The 13,553-nt window shown below is 41.2% G+C and overlaps 1 protein-coding gene across 3 annotated transcripts in view; it reads left to right on the top strand.

Annotated features, from left to right (window-relative positions):
- Positions 1 to 13,553, top strand: part of LOC111871786 (cyclic nucleotide-gated cation channel subunit A) — a 215,594-nt gene that overhangs the window by 149,798 nt on the left and 52,243 nt on the right. The window lies entirely within an intron of this gene.

Genomic DNA, 13,553 nt, shown 5'->3' with positions numbered 1-13,553 from the left:
GAGTGTCCAAATTTATTCCTCAACTTTTTTCCATAATTATTTTTGTTTCCTTCCTTTTCTGTACTTAGATATTCGGACCAAAACTGCATAATGAGGAGCTTCATAACTTGTACTCTTCTCCACGTATAATTAGAGTGATCATGTCATGGAGGATGAGGTGGGCAGGGCATGTAGCACGAATGGGCGAGACGAGGAATGCATATAGGATATTGGTGGGAAAGCCAGAAGGAAAAAGATCACTCGGAAGACCTAGGCGTAGGTGTGTGAACAATATTAGAATGGATCTCAGAGAGATAGGATGGGATGGATTGGATTGATCTGGCTCTGGATATGGACCAGTGGAGGGCTCTTGTGCACACGGTAATGAACCTTCGGGTTCAATAAGATACTGGGAAATTCTTGAGTAGCTGCACAATTGGCGGGTCCTCCAGAAGGGCTCAGCTCCATGAGTAAGTAAGTAAGTAAGTAAGACATCCGGACTAGTTTCGCTTCCACTTGTCTAGCAAGTCTAGGACTGATATAACGAGAAACAATTGGAAAAGACTGCCAACATAAAATACCACTTTCTCTCTTAGTTATAAATTCGGAAAAAAATTGAATTTACGTCATAAATTTTCAAAATGAACTACATTCTGGAAGGAGTATGATCGATTTTCTTCAAGTCATTATTATTAACATTGTTAGCAGCAGCGGCAGCGGCAGCGGCAGAAACCATGATTTAAAGACCCTGTAATACTTTCCGAAATAGTTAATTCTGAAACCATTATTCCCTTTATACAAGTGGCAGCACTTCTAAGATAAAGGATCACCTCGATTCAAGACCTCTACCGTGGATTACTGTACAGCATGTACATGCACAGGGCAATATAAAGCACAAGTCAGAAAACGTGCGGATAGTTTCACATTTCTGGCTCTTTCACCCACTTTTGCTTAATTGTCTCGAAAACCGTAAAACCCTAATGAAAGTGTTTGGTCGTAAAACGTGCGTTTCATCCTTAGACGCACTCACAGCTCCGAGGAGCGCCTACAAAGTTCGCCGCGGCCGTCTCTCCGTCTGTACATATGCAGCAATCCGAGAATCGCTGAATAGATTTTCACAAACATCAACACATTCCAAATTTAGATAATAATTGATAAAAAACGGATATTTTACACGAAGACGTATGTGTTTCTGCGCTGTCTCAAGCGAAATTTAGTAAATATTTATCGGAGAGAAAACCGTTTGAACAAAAATTGCAGAGAAAAATTAAATATCTATTTTAATTTCAATATACGGAGCTATTCGGAAAGAAACTTTCTATGAGCTGTTAACAAAAGAAGCAACAAGAACAAAAATTATTATATGCAATTAATACATACATACTTAAGCTACTTCTCAACATAGGCACCGCCGGAACTGAGGAACTTGTACCGGGGAATAAATACTCGTATTTGTATGCGTGTGTCAAGGAAGTTTGCCGCCTGTGAGCTTAGCCACTTCTTGACATCTTCCATCAACACCACATTATTGCTGAAGCGCTGTGATCGCAACCAGCAAGATCAGGGTTCTAAGGAGGGTGGTCAAACAACTCCCAGTTGAAATGATCTAGCAGTTCTTGAGTCGGAACAGCTCTATGCGAACGATAACTACACCGAATATCAGCATTCCTCATATTTTGTTCTGAATTGCCCTAAGCAGTATTTTAGTTTGACGTTACTGTGGTCCTTTGTTGCATGGATTCCACCAAAAACACACCTTTCCTGTCTTAGGAAACAGTTGTCATCAGCTCTGCGCAGGCAAACGTCTGTTTAAACTCTTTCGACTTCTTTGGTGAACTTGTGGGCATCCACTGCTTTGACTGTTCTTTGGTTTCAACATTCACAAATAAAACCAGGTTTCATCACATGTTACTCGTACGATGTGACTGAGAAATTCATCGTCATCTTTGTGGTATCGCTCTAAAAATGTCAAACCTGAAACCATTCTCTGCATTTGGTGCGCACCCGTGAGCATTTTCGGAATCCATCTTGCTCAAAACTTGTGATAGCCTAGCCTAACTATGATAATCTTATAGAGAACAGTGAGTGAAACTTGTGTATGTTCATACGAAAGTTCTGAAAGTGTGAAGGGCCGTCTTTCATAAATATTTCACTGAACACTTTGAACAAAATCAACACTCACTGCAGATAGCCAATCACTTCATTCTTCATTGTGAGCATTTTTTCGCCCATCTTTGACCATTCTACAGTACTGCCTTACAGTTCCTTCGGCCGCGCCACAGCTCAAGCGGTTAGTCACTGGCTTCCCACCGCGGCGGCCCGGGTTCGATCCCGGGTCTAGTCAAGTTGGATTTTTGGTGGACATAGTGGCGCTAGGGCAGGTTTTCTCCGAGTACTTCGGTTTCCCCTGCCAATCTTCATTCCACCAATTGCTCCACAATCACCCTCACCTATCATCTGGGGCTGGTACAATAGGCCAGAAGTGGCCGCAGTACAAGGGACTTAGTCCCACCTCACTAGCAATAAAAAATACAGGCCCTTCACTCATTACATTTCATCTATAAACCGCGCATAATTCACGATGGATTTCCGCAGCACTCATGGTTTAGTGAGAAGAAGTGGGATAATGACGCAAATTTCGCAACTAGCGGGATTATCAATCGCAGGGCACATCATAAATATGTAGAGACAAGAACAAACACTAGATGACCAGTTATGTCATGGTTTACAAGACAGTGATTCATGTGACACTACCTCGCATGTGCGAGCTCTCCCCCGTTCTTACGTACATTAGTTGCATAAAATAAACGAAAATTACTTTCCAAATAGCCCTCGTACTATACTTCATAGACGTATTTAAAAATCAGCATCAGATAAGTAAGAGAGGAATCTGATATCTGAGTTTTGAAACATCCTACTGGAACCGGTCGGTGGATTCAATTTGTGGTAAATAATCTGACTGCTTATATACCTACGTATATACGAAATTTAGCGTTCTTGAGGGAGTCAATAAGGAAAAAAATATTATAAATAATTAGTGTTATTCTGCATAGGAAAGAGGAAAATTAAAATTTTAACGCAGATGCAAGTGTATGTTATTCAGAACAGGAACATGATTTCGCAACAGCGATCCGAATGGGCGCTCTCCGCGTTTGGGGAAATCCTTGCTTCAGAACTGCAAGGTAATAAGAATTTACTGTGAATCTGATACGGTTCTGATTTTTGCATAAGTAGGCCAACGTAAGGTCAAGCTCTCTCACGACCCTCTCAGTTCCTGGTTACAGAGGAGCAGGGTCAATTTTATAAAGCATATCCCTACAGTTTCCGCTAAAATTGTGAAGAATGCACCACTGCAAGCTACTGCCATATTTATCAGCATGAATCAGTTCTAATTTATTTTTCTGTCTTTTCCACACGAATCAACGTTTGAAGAAATTATCTCCAATACCTTTCAAAATATTTTTATAATTTTGTAATCTGTATGAAATTTCGACAATTTCGTGCATTTGATATACGCTTTTGTATTCATTGCCCTAACATTATATGCATCGCATCTTCCGACTTAGGGTAAAGAGGACACAAGCCCTTTCTTTTTTTCCCTAAAGCTCTTCAGTTACCAAAGTCCAAGCTATACTATATTAAAATTCTCTTTTAATTCTTAGTGCAGCATTTGGTACAATCTTCTCTTCCCTTTACGACAAGAGTAGAAAGAAATTGAAGGAACTCCGATATTCTGCTTAACTTTCCCCAATCTCTCAATACTGTCATATTTCCCATAGATTTAACTTACTGACTCTATGAAAGGAAAACCTGGCGTTGTCTAATGTTAACGCCCGTTATTGGATATGATCTTGAACTAGTTCCATCCACATCTCATAATTACAACATTTTTTTTCCTTGGCACTAGAGCCCCAGTGGTCCTAGGCCTACCTCCATGAACTTCTCAGTTCACTTCGGTTTATATTCGGTAGGACTCCTTGGGCGGGTGATAAGCTCGTCGCAAGGCCTCTACCTGTGCACAAACACAAAAAAAAACCGCACACACACAAACTAAACATCCATGCCATGAGTGGGATTCGAACCAACGATCCCGGTTTTCAAGAGAGCGAAGACAGTACATGCCTTAAACCGCTCGGCTACCGTGACCGGCATAATTAAAACATACCTCGCCAAAATCCATCTTAATATTATCCTGTCGTGCACTAGGATAGATGGATCGATTGATGAAGGTGGCTGTCGAGACCAGGTTCCACCCCTGGAACCTCAGCAGGGCCAGGAATTACATTGTACAGTTACGTGCAATACTGGAAAAATAACCCTGATATGGATTTTTGCATATTACTATTCTCACCGCGGCGGCCCGGGTTCGAACCCAGGTCAGGTAATGTGCAGTTTGTGGTGGGAAAAGTGACACTGGGGCAGGTTTTCTCCGAGTACTTCGGTTTCCCCTGCCAATTCTCATTCCACCGACTGCTCCACACTCATCATCATCTAACATCCAGGGTTGTTACAACAAGCCAATTAGTGGCCGACGAACCAAGTGGAAGCGGCCGGTCACGGTAGCCCAGCGGCCTAAGGCATTCACTGTCATCGATCGCTTGGAAGCCGAGATCTTGGGTTCGAATTCCACTCAGGGCATGGATGTTTAGTGTTTGCGTGGGAATTCGTTTTTCTGTGTGTGTATGCAGAGGCCTTGCGGCGAACTGACCACCTGCCCAAGGTGTTCTACCGAATGTCTAAGATGTAGTAAAACGAAGAGAAACGGGGAGTTTATGGAAGTAGGCCAAGACCCAAATTGGGGCTGTAGCGCAAAATATAAAAAATTCCGAGCGGACTCAGTCTCAGTCCACCCCAAAACACTAAAAAAACTTTCATATTACTAAGTATCTACCCTTGAAAATGCCATTGTAAATGCCGAAACATGTCGAGAAAAAGATGAATTTAAATTAATTTAAACAAATGGTGTTGTAAATGACTTTAGTGCGATAATAAAAACGCAAGAAATGGGGATTTCAATCTCAGACTCGACTAAACACGCCAATCCGGAGACAAGGCCAATTCAAGCAAATTTATAGCTCCACCCACTAGCCCCCTTTTGCCTCGCGCTCAGCTTCTATCACGGACCACGGGTTGGTATATGCATGGGGTGGTGTGGTTGATATGTCACAGCTTGGGGCTTGACACCGAGACTGACTGGCCGACTGAACGACAGTCGTAACGTGACTTTGACTCTGAAGCCAACCAAAGAGCTGAGTCGGGAGGAGGAAGCCCGCGTGGAGGAGGGTACTAATACCTCCACCGTAGCCCTGAGAATTGTAGGAGGCGACGAAAAGGGAACCCAGTGCTGGGGGTATAACTGGGTCACCCTCCCTCTTGGCGACATCAGTACAGGGACCTGGCCTTCCAGGGTCGGGGAATCTTGAGGCAGAGACAGTAAAATATGATTATGAGCCACTCAGGGACTCGGGCCCTGAGTACGCAGGGGAGGACAAGCAAAAATTGTAAACGACAGACCCGTCCTCGTGTCAAAGAGGGCGTCCCACATCAGCAAATTCGCAACTGTGCGACAGTAACAGAATTCTGGTTTTGGGCCCCAGATGGGACCTGACACCAAGAAAATCTGGCTGATTGACCGTCAGTTGTCACATAACTTTTTTGGTTTTAGTATGCCACATCATACCCTGACGATGTAAACGGAGATGGTAGCTGAAACGTCAGTAAATTTTATCCAACTCACAAGGCCCAGAGCCCAAGGAGTTTCTATTACTTACTTACTTACTCATGGAGGTGAGCCCTTCTGGAGGAGCCGCCAATTTTGCAGCTACTCAAGAATTTCTCAGCATTTTATGGAACCAGGAGGTTCATTAATGTGTTCACAAGAGCCCTTCACTGGTCCCTATCCTGAGCCAGATCTATCCAATCCATCCCATCCCATTATATCTCTCTAAGATTCATTCTAATATTGTCCAGCCACCTACGCCTTGGTCATCCCTGTGGTCTCTTTCCTTCTGACTTTCCCACCAATATCCTATACGCATTCCTCGTCTCCCCCATTCGTGCTACATGACCTGCCCACCTCATCCTCCTTAATTTGATCATTTAATTACACTTGGAGAAGAGTACAAGTTATGAAGCTCCTCATTATGCAGTTTTCTCCAACCTCCTGTCACTTCATCTCTCTTTGGTCAAAATATTCTCCTCAGCACCCTGTTCTCAAACACCTTCAGTCTATGTTCCTCCCTTAATGTCAGAAACCAAATTTCACACCCATACAGAACCACAGGCAAAATTATAGTTTTGTATATTCTAATTTTTATGTTTTTGAACAACAGACGAGAAGACAAAAGGTTCTGGACTGAATGGTATTAGATTACAAAATTGTATTCGTAGACAAACGTCCCCCAAAATAGAAAGAAATGTAAAAAAAAAAACCCCACTAAAATTTCATTTCCATAATATATTCTCGCTTCTTATATACAAATAAATATGTACATAAAAGTATACATTGCACATTTAATAGTCGAGCGCAGTTGAAGGAATTACAAATTAAACACGAAAATAAAAAACTTATCTTACAATAAAGAATCTTTAAATTTAGTGAGGTATGAACTGAAATGCCTGTCACGTAGCCGAGCGGTCTAAGGCATGTACTGTCTTCTCTCGCTTGGAAACCGTGATCGTGGGTTCGAATCCCACTCAGGGCATGGATGTTAAGTTTGTGTGTGTGCGTTTTTCTGTATTTGTGTACAGGTAGAGGCCCTGCGACGAACTGATCACCCGCCCAAGGAGTCCTACCGAATGCGTAAGATCTAGAAAAACCGAAATGAACGGAGAAATTCATGGAGGTAGGCCTAGGCCCACTGGGGCTGTAGTGCCAAGGAATAATAAATAATAATGAGCTGAAATACGTAGAAAATTTCATGTAACCTGATTGCTAACTTTGCCCTATATAAAAGGCCGGTTTCTCGTCATATTATTCAATATCAAATTTCATGAGGATCAATTAAGGTGTTCTCGAGTTGATTTCTTGGGAGGACTGTCAGACGAAACGCAATACATGTTTCTAAGGCTGCAAGTGGGCCTGAAATGCAAATTATTCTTGGATATTTTTATACCAAACGACTACACAGAGTTGAACATAGAGATGTGGTCACTATACAATCAGCTCCATGAAGGACCTAATAAATATATTATTTTGGGCACAAAAACTGTACTGAGGCTCTGATTAAATCGAATTATGCGGATACATAACTAGGATTAGTAAGACTGATAATAAGGCCCAAAATAAAGGGTAAGGCACGTCAACCCTTTATGTAAAATCCTTCTTTTTTCTATCTGACATGACTGATATAACTTCTTATATTTTAACTTCCCTCTAGAGGTAATATGATTGTCTCGCTGACCAAGTGTTGAAACCAAGACGGAAGCTCTGTCCACGGAGTACAATTACAGTCCACACTCACGTTTTCTCGCGTCAGTTGTTTTCAACTATTCAGCGCTATTATCCATTTCAGTGCTAATAAGGAGACATAAAAAGCTGTTCTCCTCCGATTTTAATATGTTTCGTACATAACACGTGAGGTAAGTGGAACATCGACTGTATAAGCAACAAATTAATCAACCAAATAAACAACAGAATAAAACAATTAAACACTAAATTAACATGCACTTAACTAACCGCATTTTACAGATCTTCGTTGAAAAGGTTATTTTTAGTCAGTAAAATAATTTCATGCTTTCATGGGACTCAGAACATTGTTACCAGTTTCAAATCGTACCCTGATCCAGTTCAGTCTAACGTGTGCCTTAACAGTTAGAAATTTTAATATTTTTCTTTCATATATCGTCAAAGTAATGCTTCTATTCAGATTTTCCGTCAAATATTCTGTGTTTATTTCTCACATCCGGAACAGTGCTACGTGTCCTGACTCCCTCATCTTCTGGAATTAATTTCATTCATAATATATAATGAGAAATACAAATTATGAAGCTGCTCATTGTGTAATTTCCCCACTTAAGATCAGAGAGTCTTTCAGTTTTCCATACATACTGTCCCTTATCCTGGTAACGCAACAAGTAATTACTGGGTTCTCTGGATTGATGAACCGATGTACTGGACAATCACCAGGCGGATGTATAAGTACTTACAACACCTCAAAAGGTTACTGGAACAGTAACACACAAAGTCTTGAACACTTCCACTCTTGTTAGATGCTCCTTGTACGAATTCGGTGAGCAGGTCTGTACCCAATCTCTTCTCTTCTGTCTTGTTCTCGGACTGGGCTTCTACTGCTCGGTAGGACTCTTCCAGTATCTAATTCCTCCTCTTCCGTATTCGTGTTCTCTCGACCTAAGCTGACTTTACGCCGACCGGATATGAAAAATTTCGTACAACGGCTTACTTCTTCGTTTTTTGCGGTTGTCATCAAAACGTGTCTTTAGTTGTGTGAAGTCTTTACTTTGCCGTTATAACGGAAACGTTTCTGTACTGTTGTCTAGGAACTTATGTCTGTCATAACCTCGGAGACGTGTTTCAACAAGCCGTTATCTAGCAATGGATTTACATATCACAACACTATTAATTTAACTACTAATATAGTTACAAACTGGAATGTCGGAGTTCGAAACCCATCAGGAGCAAGGAATTTTCTCATTGTCATGTCCAGATTGAATCTGATACCTGCCATCCAACCTCCCATTAATTGGGCACCCTGGGGTCTTTCTTGGGGTTAAAGAGGTCGTAACGTGAAGATCACTGCTCACCTCCATCTAATGCCGGCATTTAGAATGCTTATAGCTTTACCTCTGTGTTCATTACATTCATCACAACGTAGTGCTTAAGCGCGGGTGCAACTCCGCCTCATCTTTTTATTATTTCTGTTGAACACAGTGCTAATAACATTCTGTGTGATTCCCTGTTAGGCAACGGAAACTTGCAGATATATGCACTAATTATGGCTGCGAAACCCTTAGATTCTCTACGTTAATCCATTCCCTTTAAATGTAATACGAACAGTATTATTTACGACGTGTATGAGTGGTAATCGGGCTGGAGAGCTGGGGTTCAATTCCCGGCAGGGGAAAGATTTTTCTCTTTTTTATAGCGCCCAGATAGGATCTGCCACCCGCCCAGCTTCCTGTCTAATATATTCAGAGGACTCTCTCCACGGGGGTAAAGCGGACGGGGCGTGAAACTAACAACTCTCTTCCATCTAGTGCCATGATCAAAAATGTCAATGATCTACCTTCACGTCCCCCACATATTTTCATGGCAGGTGTATAATTAATTAAGCACAGGGACAGTTTTACTTTCTATGAGTCTCACTAATTCCATGTAGCAGAGTTATCCTTGAGAAGCTTACGATTGCTAGAATTCCTGACGTTTTATGAAAATCGAAGATTCATTACTGCATTCGCAAAATCAGAAATCCTGCCTCTGGTCCATATCATGAGCTATAGTCATTCAGTGCCCAATTTCTCTAATATCTACTTTACTATTATCTCCCATCTACATCGTTCGAGTCCCGATGAGGTGCATTTTTTCAATTTACCTATTCCTTCTAGCCGCACTATGGCCCTGGGGTGGACTTAGTCTCTAACAGAAATGAGTACCAGGAATATTCCTGGGTGGTAAAGGGCGGCCGGCGCGTAAGGCTGACAACTTCACCGCCATCTGTGAGCCGATTGTCTAGAGAAAATGTGGGAGTCTCGATGTCTCACAACCCTATAGGCTTTCACGGTCTGTTAGAGGGATAGCTTTACTTTTTTTTTTTGCCTTTTACCCATCTTCACCTAAGTCTCGCAAGTGGTATTTGCCCTTCAAGTTTCCGACTAAAGTTGCGTATGCAATCCCATGTGTTCATACGTGATATACATACTCCCATCATTCACGGTTTTAGTCTTCCAAAGAATAGAAATTATGGAGTAGATCATTATATATATTTCATCATTCTGTTACTTCATCTCTCCTGGTGTAAAGACACTGCGTTTCTGCGAACGGCAGCCGCAAAGATGTACAAATGCAGTTGGCACGTTTCTCGCGACCTGGTTACAGGTTGACCCCTGCCGAGTGCCGTCCTACTGGGAAACCTGCCATGAGGACACGCAACGATTCTGCTGCACCTGTCACCCGACAACAGACAACCGGTAGCAACCTGTTGATATGCAACCACGTGCTCTTACTACAGGAATAACAAATTTTGTTGGCGAAGTATTGATCCAAAGTTCCTGTAGTAGCAATGCTTAAACATCTGGTCCTTCCTTCTAAAAAGCGTTCTGCTTCTTGTTAGGCCTTCTATTTCGAGATTCTGTGGTCATGGCATATGATTATTATTGCTTTATTTAACTATTCTTTATGAACACTAAATGCTGTAAAACATCGAAACATAGGAAACAGTGAACTCTGGTTGAGAGGAAATCCGAAGACGGCGGTTTGGGACCATTTTAAGGCAATATCCCAATATTTTCGTGAAGGAATATCAACGGATAGATTTTTTAGCAAGTAACATGGTAACGGATCTGTTAAAACCGTTTATAGGCAACGGTTCGGGAAACACGTTTCAATGTGCAACAATGGAAGATGTGTCTCAGTGGACAATGTTATAGCTCGTTGCTAGACAACGAGACTCTTCCTCCAGAACTGTGTTTACGGCATCATTATTATTGTTCCCTTCGTCAAATGACAAAAGGGAAGATTTGCAAGATCCATGCCGTTAGTGAAGAAGAAGAAGAGGAACGATGTACTAGACAAAACGGGTTGAGCGAGACATTTGCATCAATGACAGATGAAGCAAAATATAATGAAGAAAATCTTATAATGATTGGGGCACATGGTACCGTAGTCTATTGAGACATTATGCTACAAGCTGGAAGGTCACGGGTTCGATTCCCGATGACGTCTTTGGGGTTTTAAATTGACTTCATCCTTCCAGGCGCAGTATGGCCTTGGGGTCGACTCAGCCTCCAACAGAAATGAGTGCCAGGAATATTGCTGTGGGTAAAGGGCGGCCGGCGCGCAATGCTAACAATCAGAATATTTCTAGAAAATATGGGAGCCTCGACGTCTCACAACCTTATGTGCCTTCACGGTCTGTTACAAGGATAGATTTGCTTTTTAATTTATAATGATTAAATCACAAATATATGTCAGGATATGTCGTATTGGTGGGGATTCTAGTCTGATTAGCAGGTCTAACTGTAAACGGAAAGACGAGAGTAAAATTAATCTTGGAGAAATCGTGTGTAGAGTTGTAGACTGAAATGAACTAGGTTACGATAGGTTCAATGGTTTGGAGGGAAGCTGGGAATATATTGAATAAGCAGTCCCGGACAGCCGACAAGGGGTGGCCCTCCAGCTTGGGGGATGGGCGTGGGGCTAACAACTCCTCACCGTAAAAAATCAGTATGTTACGAAAATGAACACAGAGCCTCGGACCTGGACTGATTCCTTGGATAAACGACATAAGCTAATGAAAATGGATATGAGATTTGGCACTTGGAATGTTCGAAGTTTGTATAGGGCAGGTTCGCTCAGGGCAGTGGCAGAAGAAATCTTAAAATATAAGTTAGATTTAGCGGGAGTACAGGAGGTCAGATGGGATGGAGGTGGCATCGCACCAGCAGGAGACTATACATTTTTCTATGGAAAGGAGAATGAAAATCATGAATTAGGTACAGGTTTTTTCGTACATAACAGAATCGTATCAGCAGTTAAGAGGGCAGAGTTATTATCATATATAATACTAAAAAGTCACTGGTGTGATATCATTGTTATGAATGTTCACGCCCCAACAGAAGATAAAATTGATGACATAAAGGATAGATTCTATGAAGAACTAGAACACGTATTTGATAAATTCTCAAAGTACCCTATGAAAATTTTGTTAGGAAATTTCAATGCCAAAGTAGGGAGGGAAGACATTTTCAAACCAACAGTTGTGAATGAGAGTTTGCATGCAATTAGTAATGATAATGGAGTAAGAGTTGTAAACTTTGCCACATAAAAAAAATCTTACTATCAAAAGTACAGTGTTCCCACATCGTAACATCCATAAATTTACTTGGACATCTCCTGATGGGAAGATACATAATCAAATAGACCATATTTTGATAGATAGGATACAGCACTCAAGTACACTTGATGTCCGATCATTCAGGGCAGCAGATTGTGATACTAGCCACTACCTGGGGGTGGCAAAGGTTAGGGAAAGACTGGCAGTGAGCAAACAAACAACACACAGAGTTCATATGGAGAGGTTCAAACTCAAGAAATTAAATGAGGTAGAGGGTAAAGAGCAGTATCGTGTTGAAATATCAAATAGGTTCACAGCTTTGGAAAACCTGGAAACTGAGGTGGATGTTAATAAAGCTTGAAAAATATTAGAGAGAATATAAAAATGTCTGCCAAAGAAAGTCTAGGTTATTATGAACCGAAGAAGCATAAGCCATGTTGCGATGAAGGAGGCTCAAATTATTAGATCAAAGAAAGCAGGCCAAATTGCAGTGGTTACGGGATCCAAGCGAGTTAAATGGGGATAATCTGAACAATATAAGACGTGAAAACAGCAGGCATTTCAGAAACAATAGAGGGAATATCTGAAAGACAAAATTGATGAGCTTGCAATGAACGGTAAGAATAAGAACATTAGATACCTGTACAGAGGAATAAATGACTTTAAGAGGGGTTACCAGCTTAGCAGTAACTTATGAAGGATGAGAATGGTGATCTGCTTGCTGATTCCCACAACATTTTGAATAGGTGGAGGAACTACTTCTCCCAGTTATTGAATGTAAATGGGGTCAGTGATGTTAGGCAGACAGAAACCCATACAGCTGATGCGTTAATACCTGATCCTAGCCCTTTTGAGTTTGAAAGTGCTATTGCAAAATTGAAACGGTATAAATCGCCAGGCAGTGATCAAATTCCGGCAGAACTTATTCAAGCAGGCGGCGAAATATTACATTCTAAGATCCACAATCTAATTACTTCTATTTAGCATACGGAAAAATGGCCTGATCAGTGGAAGGAGTCTATTATTGTACCAGTGCAAAGAAGGGTGATAAAACTGACTGTAGTAATTATCGGGGGATATCACTGCTATCAACTTCATATAAAATTTTGCCCAATATTGTTCTTTCAAGGTTAAGTCCATATATAGTTGAAATTATTGGAGATCGTCAGTGTGGGTTTCGACGTAACAGATCAACTACTGATCAGATCTTTTGCATTCATCAGATATTGGAGAAAAAAAATGTGAGTGTGATGAGACAGTACATCAGCTATTCATAGACTTCAAGAAAGCATATGATTTAGTTAGGAGGGAAGTATTGTACAATATTCTAATAGAGTTTAGGATACCCATGAAACAAGTTAGGTTGATTAAAATGTGTTTAAATGAAACGTATAGTAATGTCTGTGTAGGTAAACATTTTTCTGATAAATTTCCTATCCAGAATGGTCTAAAACAAGGAGATGCTTTATCGCCATTCCTTTTCAACTTTGTCTTAGAATATGCAATTTGGAAGGTCCAGGGAAACCAGGTGGGACTGAAATTAAATGGGATACATCAGCTGTT

Source organism: Cryptotermes secundus, unplaced genomic scaffold (assembly GCF_002891405.2).
Source record: "Cryptotermes secundus unplaced genomic scaffold, Csec_1.0 scaffold846, whole genome shotgun sequence".
NCBI classification, from domain to species: Eukaryota; Metazoa; Arthropoda; class Insecta; order Blattodea; family Kalotermitidae; genus Cryptotermes; species Cryptotermes secundus.
This window is presented reverse-complemented; position numbering and strand designations above follow the sequence as displayed.